General features: G+C 42.5%; 1 protein-coding gene across 1 annotated transcript in view; it reads left to right on the top strand.

Annotated features, from left to right (window-relative positions):
• LOC133452249 (E3 ubiquitin-protein ligase Rnf220-like) overlaps nt 1-12,363 on the top strand; it is a 138,592-nt gene that overhangs the window by 16,615 nt on the left and 109,614 nt on the right. The window lies entirely within an intron of this gene.

Here is a 12,363-nt window from a genome sequence, read left to right as displayed (position 1 = left end):
TAATAACATTTTTCTATTTCCTTATACTGAATGTGTCACACCTGATTCTCATAATTTATTAGATTAAGAACATTTTTGTTTGCAAATTGTCCTTCTAGCCATAATTAATTCAACTCTGTGACAATGAAACAAAACACCCCACAACACGACCTTATTGTTATTTTCATTCAGACACACTTCCTCTTATGAATGCTTTGTGATACATTTGAGAAACTTAGCAAAAGGCACAATTTTTAATATTAGTTTGGTGCATTTTTGCAGATAAACTTGGCATTTCAGATGGTGTAAACACACCAACAAACAGACAAAACACATCCCTCTAAAGTCAAAAACGTGCTACCAAAATACAAATTGTTGCAGTTGGTAAAAAGAACGCACATGTTCACAGACTTTCATCACACACACCAATAAACAATCCCATCTATGTTCTCTTGTCATCATCTCTCCTGGCTCTCACTGTTCTTGTTTTGGAAGCCCACAAGCTTCAGCGCTCACATTAGCATTCACCAGTGGAAAGATGCCATTTGGCCCCCACGCACTGGGAATCTTATTAGTGTTTGAGCGTGCATATGTGAGTGTGCGTCTGTGTGGATTTGTGTGTGAGGGACTGGTTCAGAGGCTGCCCATGCTCTTTGCCATCAGCATTCATCATAGCTGCGCTCTGGCAGCCCTGCTGCCAGAAGATTTACCCACACAGCCAAAAGTTTGGCAGGCTGTGATGGTGTGAATGTGTGTGAATGTGTGTGTATGTGTGTGGGAGGGTGAGAGATAGGTTGTAAAAAGCTCCACACAAATACAACAAACACTCTACCAGACACACAAACAGCTTTTTAGCATGACTACCAACATCTCCTACACATGTCAACAAGCTGAATCGGATCACAGCGACTAATTAGGTGGCAGTCGGACAGAGATATCTGTATAGCTTCAAGTGTATAATCTAGTCATTCCGTTTTAACTTTATTTTATTGGTTGTTGTTATTTATTTTCCTTAACGTATGATATGGTGTCTCTATGTCTTGTCAATATGTCACTCTTCCCTCTTTTTATCTTCTTACTTCTTTGAGTTTGTGTAGATGTGTGTGTTTGAGTGATGCATCCTTGATGGAACATGAGAGACAGAAGCGACGACCTGAGACTGATCCGATAAAAAGACCCCTGCAGGAGAGGTGGAGAGGGTGAGAAAGGGAGGGATAAAGGATAAAATGTAGACGAGGAAATTTGGAAAATGACACCCAATGCTTAGTGGAAAAGGGGGAAAATATAGGGGACAAATGTCAGCACGTTAAACCTGACCAGAACAAAGAAGAGGATGAAAAGAAACAGATTATAAATGCAGATTAAACATGAAGTTTAGGCCTGATTTACATCTATTTTAACATACAGTGCCTATAGTGCAACGAGGAACGTTGCCTTGCTCAAGAGAACTGTAGCCGTTGATTGCCGAGCATCCCTGTGCTCAGTGTAAGATCACTGAAGATTCATGTGCGCCATAAAAGTGAGGCCAGAAAACAGAGAAGGAGAAGTAGAAGATGGGCGCGGGGTGTCTGTGCTGTCTTTTGGAACGGTTCAATCTGTATCTAATCAGGACAAATCTTGGCACAAGTAGCCCACACCTCCACCAAAGACTTCTAATGCAATTGGATGTGCAGAGGCACTGCTTCCAGCAAAGAATTATGGGTTCTCCTTCACTGGGCTTAGCTATCCAGGGGAGGCATAAAGAACAAACAACTCTCTGGTACAGCCCCATGAGAACAGTGCTCACACTCACACACACACACACACACACACACACACACACACACACACACACACACACACACACACACACACACACACACACACACACACACACACACTCTAACTATCAGCTTCGGACTACTTTACACTGTGGCCTATTTTTGACTTCCACACAGAAATGAGCTTTATTATGCTTGAGATCATCCAGTCTTATCACAGATTGTTAAAGTCAATTATTACTGAGTTGCAGGATCAGTTAAGTTTCTAGTGTCAAACTTGATTTATGGGGTTCCGCAACTTTTATTTAGAAATATTTTAAAACTCTTCTGAAGTCTGCAGACTGTTTGATAAGCTGCGTATCGTATAGCTAACGATGACACTGTAATGCAGCAGTGGCACTTCAGATATCAGCGAACTTTGAGCCCTCTTTATCTTATCAGCGCTGACATTATTTACTGCCCGTGCATTTAATTTATAGTTATAAATTTAATAAAATACTGATAGCTCTTAGCTTTGCCAAATTAATTACATGCAGTCGTATGATTGGATTGTTTTCTCATTGAATTATAAATGACTGGGAACCTACAATGTTGCTTGTAGTGCAATTGTTGCAGCACTGTTTGTGATTGTCTGAGGTGGATGCCCCACGTTCACATCTTGCACATGTGTTGCAACATTACAAAACATTTTTGTTTGCTATCTGTAATTAGCCACAGACAGATAACAAGTGGAAAATATGAGTGTTGCCTTTAAACTGGTGCTCTGGTGTTAGCGCGATTGTCCGATACGTCGTCTGACAGTAAGATATCCTTGGCAGAAACCTTCTGTGGCGTTAAAAATATGAGGTGTTTGTCTAGACGCCTGTTTTGGAACATATCAGAGGTTTAACCTCATCTCGCCCATTTGTTTCAGAGAGCCTCGTTCAGCTTTGAAATCAAACATCTCTAATACCAACACTAATTACATTCATCTCATTACAAAGGTATAACTGTCATGCAAGTTTACAGGACTAAAGTGGAGTCATGCTCAACTTTTTTCATGCCTAAAAAAGAATTGCATTAAACAATTTAAAAAGCCTACAATCCTCACCTTCTTGCATGAAATTCTGTTGAGTTTGCTGCCACTTCAGGCAGCAGGGGCCTTCTCAACACTAAGCCTCCATAAATCCCCCCACTGCAGCAGCAGGCACGTCGGCTGTTAACTAAACCCGCTAACCTGTCAGCCGCTAAACCTGCACATAAAGGCCCCATCATGCCTTAAGAGGACTATGTGTGCCGCATTATTGCGAAGGCTGTTACTGTTTACTGTATTCGGGTCGGAAGGTTTTTTAGCTCGAGAATGAAAGAATTCAAAGCAGCGGGACGCCGTTTTGTGAGTATTAAAAGGCTAGGAAAGGAGAGAAAAGAATTATGCGATGAAGTGTGATTGGAATTAATGGGAGTGTTGACAAATGAAACAAATCCGCCCTAGCGGTGAACATGTTTGTTTGCAGAAAGATTTGATAGTGTCTGTTGACATGTCGGTGTGAAGGTTTGTGCACGATTGGTGCTCTGGATCAACACTTTCCAGCCCTCTTATTTCCTCAAGTCTCTTTCTTATGTCTATTTTTTGTCTCCTCTTTCCTTATTTGTTCCTCTCTCTCTCTCTCCCACCCCCGGCATCCTTTTTGATGCACGTCCCAGTACGAGTGTGTCAGCTGCAGTCTGTTTGTTTACGTTCCTCCGGGTCTCCGCGTTTACAAGGGTGCAGGTTTTGCACCGAACATGTCGAACGTCTCTTCTCCTTCCTTTCTTTTTCAGTCAACTCTTACACACAGACATAATTAACAAATAAGAGGATAAGAACACATTAAAAGAGGGGCAGAACTTCAGGAAAAGAATGGGGTATCAGTTAAAGAAAGAATGTGCAGGAAAAAGGAAGAAAATGCAAATCAGCAGAGTTCAGAGTGACGGAAGGACTGGACGACATAAAAGAAAAGATAAAAACAGAGGAAAAATGGTTGTGGGAAGGAGGGATGGGGGGATTGCGGGACGATGGCGAGATGTTGAGCTGAAATGCAGATCCCATCTGCCTGACTCCAGTAAAAGCAGAGGAACAGCATATACAGGTAGTTAGTGACATTATCACCAAATACCTACGTTTGGTCACACGTAGTCGTACGGGCTCAAGTGAGAATCCAAAATAAAGAAATAAGAGCTTATACTACGACCGCGGAGTGCTTCCCATCTGAAATCACATCAGATTTCTTTGTGTATTCCCACTGACATAAAACAGTTTGACCGTTCAGCCGAGTGCATCACACACAGCTGTTAAAACACACAGCCGGAGGCCTTCCTTTCATCCTCGTCCTCTCCTTTCTTCTGTTCCTACACAGAGCAAATGTCATGCGTGTTGTTTCTTTCGGGGGCCGAGTAGCACAAACTGCAAAAAAAAAAAAAAAGTCACATTAAAGAAAAATAAACTGTGGAAAAAAAGGAGTAATGAAGTTCTCACAAAGGGAAGATGGATGGAGATACTGATGTTGACAGATGATGAGCAGATTTTTTGTTTTTCTTCAACAGTCGCGACTGTGGGATTTCTAAATTTCCACGCGCCACCTGTCAGTCAAAGAAATGTTTCGTTTATTTATTTTGGATTAAGCAGACTTTTGCATGTGGTTTCTCTTACCATACCTCCTTTTTTTAAAATCCCCCTCTTTCGTTTTCATTTCCTTATCGGTCTTCGCCGTTCCATATTCCCCTCGTTGTGGCATTCACAGAGTTAAAAAGCAGTCAAGGAGACAGAAACGCTCATCCCTCTCCTTGTCCTCACAGAAATCTGTCCTCCTGCCTCCTCCCTCGCCCCCCTCCTCCCCTCCTCCCCTCCTCCCCTCCTCCCTCCATCTCTGCCTGTCACGGTCTAGTGACAGGGTTAAGTTAAGTAAGAGTGTTCTAATAATTAGGAGTGGGACTCGTCTGCCCGCTCCCTGGTGTGCGTGTGTGTGTGTGTGTGTGTGTGTGTGTGTGTGTGTGTGTGTGTGTGTGTGTGTGTGTGTGTGTGTGTGTGTGTGTGTGCGTGTCTTCCTGTCAGCGCTTAGCCAGATGTTAAACGGCTTGTCCCTCTCATGTTGCCTCCCTGTCAGTCTCCACGCACACACACACACACACACACACACACACACACACACTCGTGCACATATTCTCATATTGGAGACTGTCCTATTTGTGGTGGCTTTGTTTACCCCCCCACCCCCCAAGTGTGTGCCCTTCTGCCCTTCTGGCAGCTCCCCCAGGGTGAGGGGTGTGTGACTCCATGTCAATACCAGCCTCATGCATCTGATCCATAATGTCCACATGTTGGCCAATGAAATCACCGGGGGGGTACATGCAGGGAACCTTTATTTATTTATTTATTTTATTTTTTATTTTTTTTCCACAAAATTGTCATGTTTTTTTTAACTGAAATACTGGAAAAGATTTTCTTTCCATATCTCTTTGTAGGCGATGGCCCCCTTTCTCTGCTCCGTCTTGCTGGGTGGTAACAGAGAGCAGGCAGCGATTGTCTGCATGTGTGTTTGTGTGTGCATGTGTGCGACTCGGTGTGAGTTTTGCGGTCATTCTTGCGACGCCGCGCAGATCAAGGATTAGTCGCTTCCTGTTGAGCCTTTTGTTAGCCCAGCCACACCATTTGGACATGGGGTCGCTGTGTGTTTGTGTGCGTGAGTCTGTGCAGATGAGGAAAGTTACACAAATGAGCCGCTGGAAATTGTGTATCGGGCAGATGAAGGAGAGACGACGGGATGAGAGGACCCCCCCCCCCTGCAGCGCCATGCAACATATCCTCCAGCCTCAAGTCATCTCATCTGTTGCATTAGGATTTTATTTTATTTGTTTGTTTTTAATGAGCGAAAACTTAGTTTTACTTCCAACACTGTTTTTCTCATTTGAGGAGTTTTCTAGAAACATCTAAAAACCAGGTAGAACACTCAGGGGACAGGATGTCACTTTGTGGAGAATTCTTCAGACAGGTTGGTTTCTGTGTTAGTTTCCAGAAACACACACACACACACACACACACACACACACACACACACACACACACACACACACACACACACACACAGGTTCATAATATCCTCGGTTCCGGAATTCCACTTTGTTCCCCCGGTGATGTAAGCTTCGGCCAATAAAAACCTGCCGTTAAAACTCCGCTGAGCCTCATACAACTGCAGCACACCTGGCAACACAACACACATTTAGCATTTAATGTGTGTGTAGTGTACACACCCACACACACTCCCTCTCACAAGGTCGCGGCATGCCTCAGCTCTGAACTTGCCTCAACAGAATGCTGTCTTTTGCATTTCGGTGGTTGGCTCGAATTTTGCCCCAAAAAAGATACAGATTTACTTCGAGAACTGGAACCTAATTGAATGTTGAGTGTGAAAGAAGAGGAATGAGTTTGGCAAAGAAAGAAAAGTGAAAAAAATGAAAAGCTTTGACGCAAAATACTGCATGTTGTACCTACTAGTCACGGTCTCGCCATGACTAGTCGGGCAAGTCGGGCGGGAGCAGAGATTCAGATGCCTCCTAATGCAGATGTGTTAAAAAGGTTCTTCTAACATCTGTCCTCCCTTTCCCGCTCTCTTCTTTTCCTTTTCTTCCTCCTCGTGCCCTCCATCTATTCTGCCCTCATCTCCTTCTGCCTCTCCTCTCCTCACTACCCCCCCCTACCCGTCTCCTCTCCTTTCTTCTCCTTAGTAATCTAATCTGCAGCCAGTTTGTGGATGCAGTCTAGTGTGACACCCCCCCAACTCACCCCACCGTTTCTCTCACTTTCACACACAGAAAACAGCAGGCCCGCTTCCAAAAAGCCCACTTGCTCTGCGAGCACCCCACACGCCGCCGCCGCCGCACCCCTCTTCTGTCTTGGTCACAGCCTCTTTAATATTGAATTATTCATCAAATGTGATTGGATCCTGCTGATGGTGGCCATCATGCGAGCAAAAGGTTTGTGTGTGTTTACATGAGGAGGGGGTACCGTCAGTTTGAGGCTGACTTAGTGGATGCACCAAGATCTCATCGGTTAGCTGCGCAACTGCACGCCAATTTCACCTGCGGCTTTTTTCGGAAGTGAGAAGACATCTTTTCATTTGACACAAGAATTGTTACCATTCCTTTTTTCTTTTTTCTTTCTTTTTTACCTTTTCGCCAAGATGCAAGTGTGAATAGTTAGGTGATGTCTTTTACTTGTTAGTGTTAAAAGTTGCAGTCCACCCCAGACCGGTAAAGCTTAGCAGCTGTTACTAACAGGAGGAAGCCTTCCAAGTCCCTTAGAAAGGTGAAACAAATCAATAAAGGGTGTTTTATATGCACACCAGAGTGCGTACGTATGGTTCTTGTGTCAGTGCATCTTCATATCATTTGCATACACTTGAATCTATACTAGTCAATATTGGGAGTGCACTCTATGTGCAGCGATGGGTGGGATTCATGCAACATCTGGTCCTGTTTTATCAACGCAAATCTTTTACAATGTATGCACCTTTTATCCTCTTGATGCCGTATTTAGGGACAACTTCCTGCAGACACCCAGGCCGCTCCAGCAGAAAAAAGAGAAAAAGTCATATGGGATCCCTCGTATAAACTGTGTCCCTTTAGTGGTAAATTCCCAGCTTATCAGCAGTAAAGATGCTTGTGCACCAGACATAATGGTGCATATCTGTCCTGTGGCATGATCGTGATCTCCACGTTATTGCCCGTGCCGCAGACTTTGTTGAAGGCATAAACAGTCGATGGTCACGGATTTGCCTGCACTTCAGAGGAAGACGCGGATAAAGGAAGAATGAGTGTGTCGATGTTTGCGCACATGTGTGTTTGGTGTCTCAAGCCCGTCGCTAGACACTTCACATTGACCCCGCTCTGCCGCTGCATATCTAGCAGGCATTAGAGGGAGGCTCTGCGTTCACGGTGCGTGTTGTTTCTTCCCGTTAGAGTCACTACATTCGCCGCACTCCACGTGTCGCAGGCCACGCGCTCACGGGGGAATTTTCGAGCAACGAGAGAAAATGTTTTACGGTACCAGTGAAGAAAAAAAAAAAGAAAAAGAAAAGCCACACACATACAAGTAACCTCTTCAGGCTGTTTCCTTCCTCCTTATTCGCACCCCTGTCCCTCTGTCCCTGCATCTCCTCCCATTCCCCACTCATCTCTCCTCCCCCGTTACCGGGCGTGTGTGTGTGTGTGCGCGTAGAAACCCAGCCCACCGTTCAGCAGATGAATAATTTAGCGGTGTGTGTATCATCTGTTTACCGTGCTAATCCATCTGTCAGCAGGCACCTATCGATTCGCGCCTGCCTGGTAATTGTGCATCCGCGCCACATGCTCACACACCGATGAGCATACACAAACCCACACTCATTACAAGACACACTCTCACACACTCATGCACATATATGATGTGCAGGTTAGCTCATATTCAGATTGTCAGCCGACTCGCCAAACACTTCATTTCCACTGAGTGAAACTGAATTTAGGGTCAAGGTTACAAAAACAATCTGGTTTTTTGACACAACAGCTTCAGACAGTTTGTTACATTTTAAAGGTATTATAGCCTCTTTTTTTTTTCAAAAGTGGACAGAAAATAAAATCTGAGGTTGTACTGAAGCGTGTCAGGTCCAAAGAATACATCGATATGGTACAACAGCACCCTTTAGACCGATTCTTTTAAATCACTGTTCATCCAGTTTTAGGGGGGGATCAATAACTTCCAAATCAGTGATACAAGATTTCAGTCGCCACTTCTGACGTGCAGCAAATGCAGAATGATGTGAAGTAGAGATAAACAAAGAGAAGCTGAATAATGTCAGGGTCTGGGTATGTGATCTCACAGCATCATGCAAATTTAAACATCTGAATGTCAGAATTTTGAAATTTTGAAATAAAAAAAAAACTTAAAATAATTTATCAGGGTGGACACTAATAGTAAAGTGTTGCTTTTTTATCTGGAAAAAAAGAAAAAAAATAGACATAATTACTTAACACATGTCATTTACAGCTTTGATTGGGTCAGGGAATTGACCATGTGATTTTCCAAATAGCTATTTGTTTTCAAAATAAAACTGTGCAGCTATAAGATGTTCACTTTCCCTAAATCAAGATGTTAATTTAATCCACAGTTGGAACAGACTTGACACCTGCTTCCACAGCTGCCAGTCAAAAGGACGTTTATAGTGGCATCAGTTTAGAATAAATCTGAAATGAAACCCTGAAAGTGGGAAGTGGGTACATTTGTGGAAAAAGAGAGACTTCTGACTCTTCTTTCAGGTCTGAGTTCCTGTTTTTGCACAGAAATGCTGTCTCTCCCAGGGATCTAAAACTAAACAAGATGGACTTGAATCAAGCTTATATTTCTTTTCCTCCTATACTGTCATCCAGAGACTGATATTCACCAGCATATTCTAAATATTCAACTACAGTTCATACTACTGTGTTCCTGTAATTTCTCCAGCTGCTGTTAAATCATCAATACGGATGGTAAATAGTTATGAAGTCCAAATACAGTAGTTCATAAAACGACCTGATATGTTAAAAGAGGCGAAATTATGGAGACAGGTAACAAGACAGTGAAGGAACACGGAGGGAGACGGTGGCGTTCCAGATTGTGCTATAATGAATTCATGGGTGACTATTGATGGTTGTAATTATCAAATGGCTGGTTTTAAAAGCTCATTGATTGATGTCATTAGCTCCATGAGTGATTACTAATTGCTGCTTTAGTATGTTAACCACACTGGATGGAAACATGCAGACATGCACGCGGATGCACGTACACACTCACACAACTTTATCAACACATGCATGCACTTGTTCTTCTGCTTTAATCCACACATCAGATGTGATGGTGTGCATGTAGGTGGGTAGTGACTGAGGAACACAGCAGCCTTTAATATAAAACAGGCGGCAGGCATCATGGTTTTACACGCTCAGAATGTAATTTAGGGACACAAAACACATGAGAGACATTATGTATGGGTGTATCAGTCATATGCACGTTGAACTCTTGCTTCTCCAGTTAACGCACAATAATACTCAAATCTGATCTTTTGTACCTTTTGCCAGTGTGTCTGTGTTTCTCCTCTCTCTGTTCTTCATTCTCTCTGTCTGATCTCCCTTTCCCTGCTCGGCCCAGCGGGTCTTCAGCAGGAGTGTCCCCCCTTATGAGTCACGTCCTGATCAAGGGTAGTTTTTCCTTTGCCACCGTTTTCCTCAAGGTTTTACTCCCACCAAGGGAGTTTTGACCTGCCATTGTTCATGTAATAGTTGCCCGGGGGTCGTGTTCTGGGTCTCTGGAAAGCGGCTAGAGACAACTCGTATTGTAATAAACGCTATATAAATAAAACTGAATTGAATTATATGTAGTGTTTCAGATTTCCATGGATGCCTTGATCAGATTTGTAGTTATTCCCATCTGGAGTTAACCCTGAACAGGTTTTGACATCTATTATATATAATAATGGCTCTTTTTAGATTTGGTAGGTTTTCCTCTCTAGACAAAGACATTTTTTTAAATCTTTTTCTTAAGAGGAGTTAGTGTCTCATCTGCAGAAGCAGTCAGAGGGCTCTCACTTTCCATAATCAGGGAGGAATTCTGATGAGGATCTGGGCTGATGGATACTCGGAATGAGAATCATCGAGGAGTGAATTTTCGCCATCTAATACATTTTATATCAGTATTAGATATATTTACACCCTCACTTCTGCACCACTGAACCTTGTCATGCAGAGCCAGGCCATGTAATTGTCTAAAAAAGGGGGACAGAGTGTCAATATCTCCTGTCTGATGTGGTGTCTGAGCTTCTATGGTTATTAAAACTTGACAGTTGTTCTAGATCAGGGGTCGGCAACCCGCGGCTCTAGAGCCGCATGCGGCTCTTTAGCGCCACCCTAGTGGCTCCTGGAGCTTTTTCAAAAATGTTTCACCTTTTCTTTCTTCCTCTTTCTTTTCTCTTTTTTTTCTCTTTTTTTCCCTTTTTTTCTTTCTTTTCTTGTTTTTTTTAGATTTTTTCTTCTTTTTTTCCTTTTTTTCCCTTTTTTCTTATTTTTTTCTTCCTTTTTTCTCTTTCTTTGTCTTTATTTTCTCTTTTTTTCTCTTTTTTTCCTTTTTTTCTTTCTTTTCTTGTTTTTTTTTCTTTTTTCTTCTTTCTTTCCTTTTTTTCCTCTTTTTTTTCTTCCTTTTTCCTTTCCTTTTTAATCTCGACATTTCTGCTTTTTTCTCGACATTTCGACTTTTTTCTCAACATTTCGACTTTTTTCTCAACATTTGAACTTTTTTCTCGAGATTGTACTTCAACATTAATCTCAACATTTTGACTTTTTTCTCTAAATTTTGACTTTTTTCTCCACATTTTGACTTTTTTTTCGACATTTCTCCTTTCACCATTTATCTTCATTCTAAGGTTTATACAAGACCTTTCATTTTTTGCAGCTCCAGACATATTCGTTTTTTGTGTTTTTGGTCCAATATGGCTCTTTCAACATTTTTGGTTGCCGACCCCTGTTCTAGATGAAAATGTGCTCCTCCATGGTCCTCATTCTGAGTCGCTGTTAGTGTAGCTCCCCATCAGAACTCCTCCCTGATTTTCCAAACTGAGAGCCCTCTGACTGCCGCGTATTACAGGCCAAACATTCAATCCTCACAAGCACTTCACACAACCCTGCTTGAAAACAGAGAGATTTGACAAACATTCAAACAGAGTCATTTAGCTTTTGAGGGTATACCATATTTTAAAGTTCAGGAAGCACCAGAGCAGAAAGATAATTTAATAATAAAACATGAGAGTATTGTTGATATTTAAGGAGTGTCACCCGACTTAATCCGAAAGGACATTTGGGTAACAAAGACTGGAGACTGAAAGGATAATACACTGAGAACTGAAGAGGATCTTGCTGTCAATATGAGATTGAACAAATACTTCAGATGGATTTCATCTCTTTGTTGAAGAGATGGCTTTATGGCTTCTAACCCTGCTCATTTCTCTGGACTTGATGTGTATCCTGTGCCCTTCCCTTATCCCGTTGACTTTCAAACTTTGATGAGATGCTGTTTCATTTGAGTTGTGGCAGAAAATTCAAAACTACAGCAGCACCAACCCAGCCTAGAATATATATGTTTAAATTCAGCACTTTCTAGCAATCTCTTCTTATTTAATGCCTGATATTTGGTTTTTCTTTGTTGTTTTTTTTGCATGCCTCCAATTATATCCTTATGGACTGCTCACTTTCTTCTGTGCCTTCTGCACAACACTGAGCAACATTGATGCCTGTAGTATTTTGCTGTCCAAACCTGGACCGCTCTGTTTCACACACACATTTACAATACACACTAAGCGAGCAGCGGGGTTAATTTCGATGTGGAACGCCTAATATCACGACCCTGTGGCAAAAATGCTTGGAATGGTACCATCTAGGAGAAGCGTCACAGCTGTGTGTGTGTGTTTGCCTCCTTCTGCTTGTGTCTGCATGTTTCTTCTTCTGTATGTCTAAGTGTGTCTCCATCTCTATATGTGTGTGTGTGTGTGTGTGTCAAAGGGGGGTTAGAAGCAGGCAGGGGCTTAGCAGAGCAAAAGAGAGCAAATCTGTCAGC

This window comes from Cololabis saira, chromosome 10 (assembly GCF_033807715.1).
Source record: "Cololabis saira isolate AMF1-May2022 chromosome 10, fColSai1.1, whole genome shotgun sequence".
Lineage (NCBI taxonomy): Eukaryota > Metazoa > Chordata > Actinopteri > Beloniformes > Belonidae > Cololabis > Cololabis saira.
The sequence above is the reverse complement of the archived record's forward strand: the minus strand, read 5'-3'. Positions and strand labels throughout refer to the sequence as shown.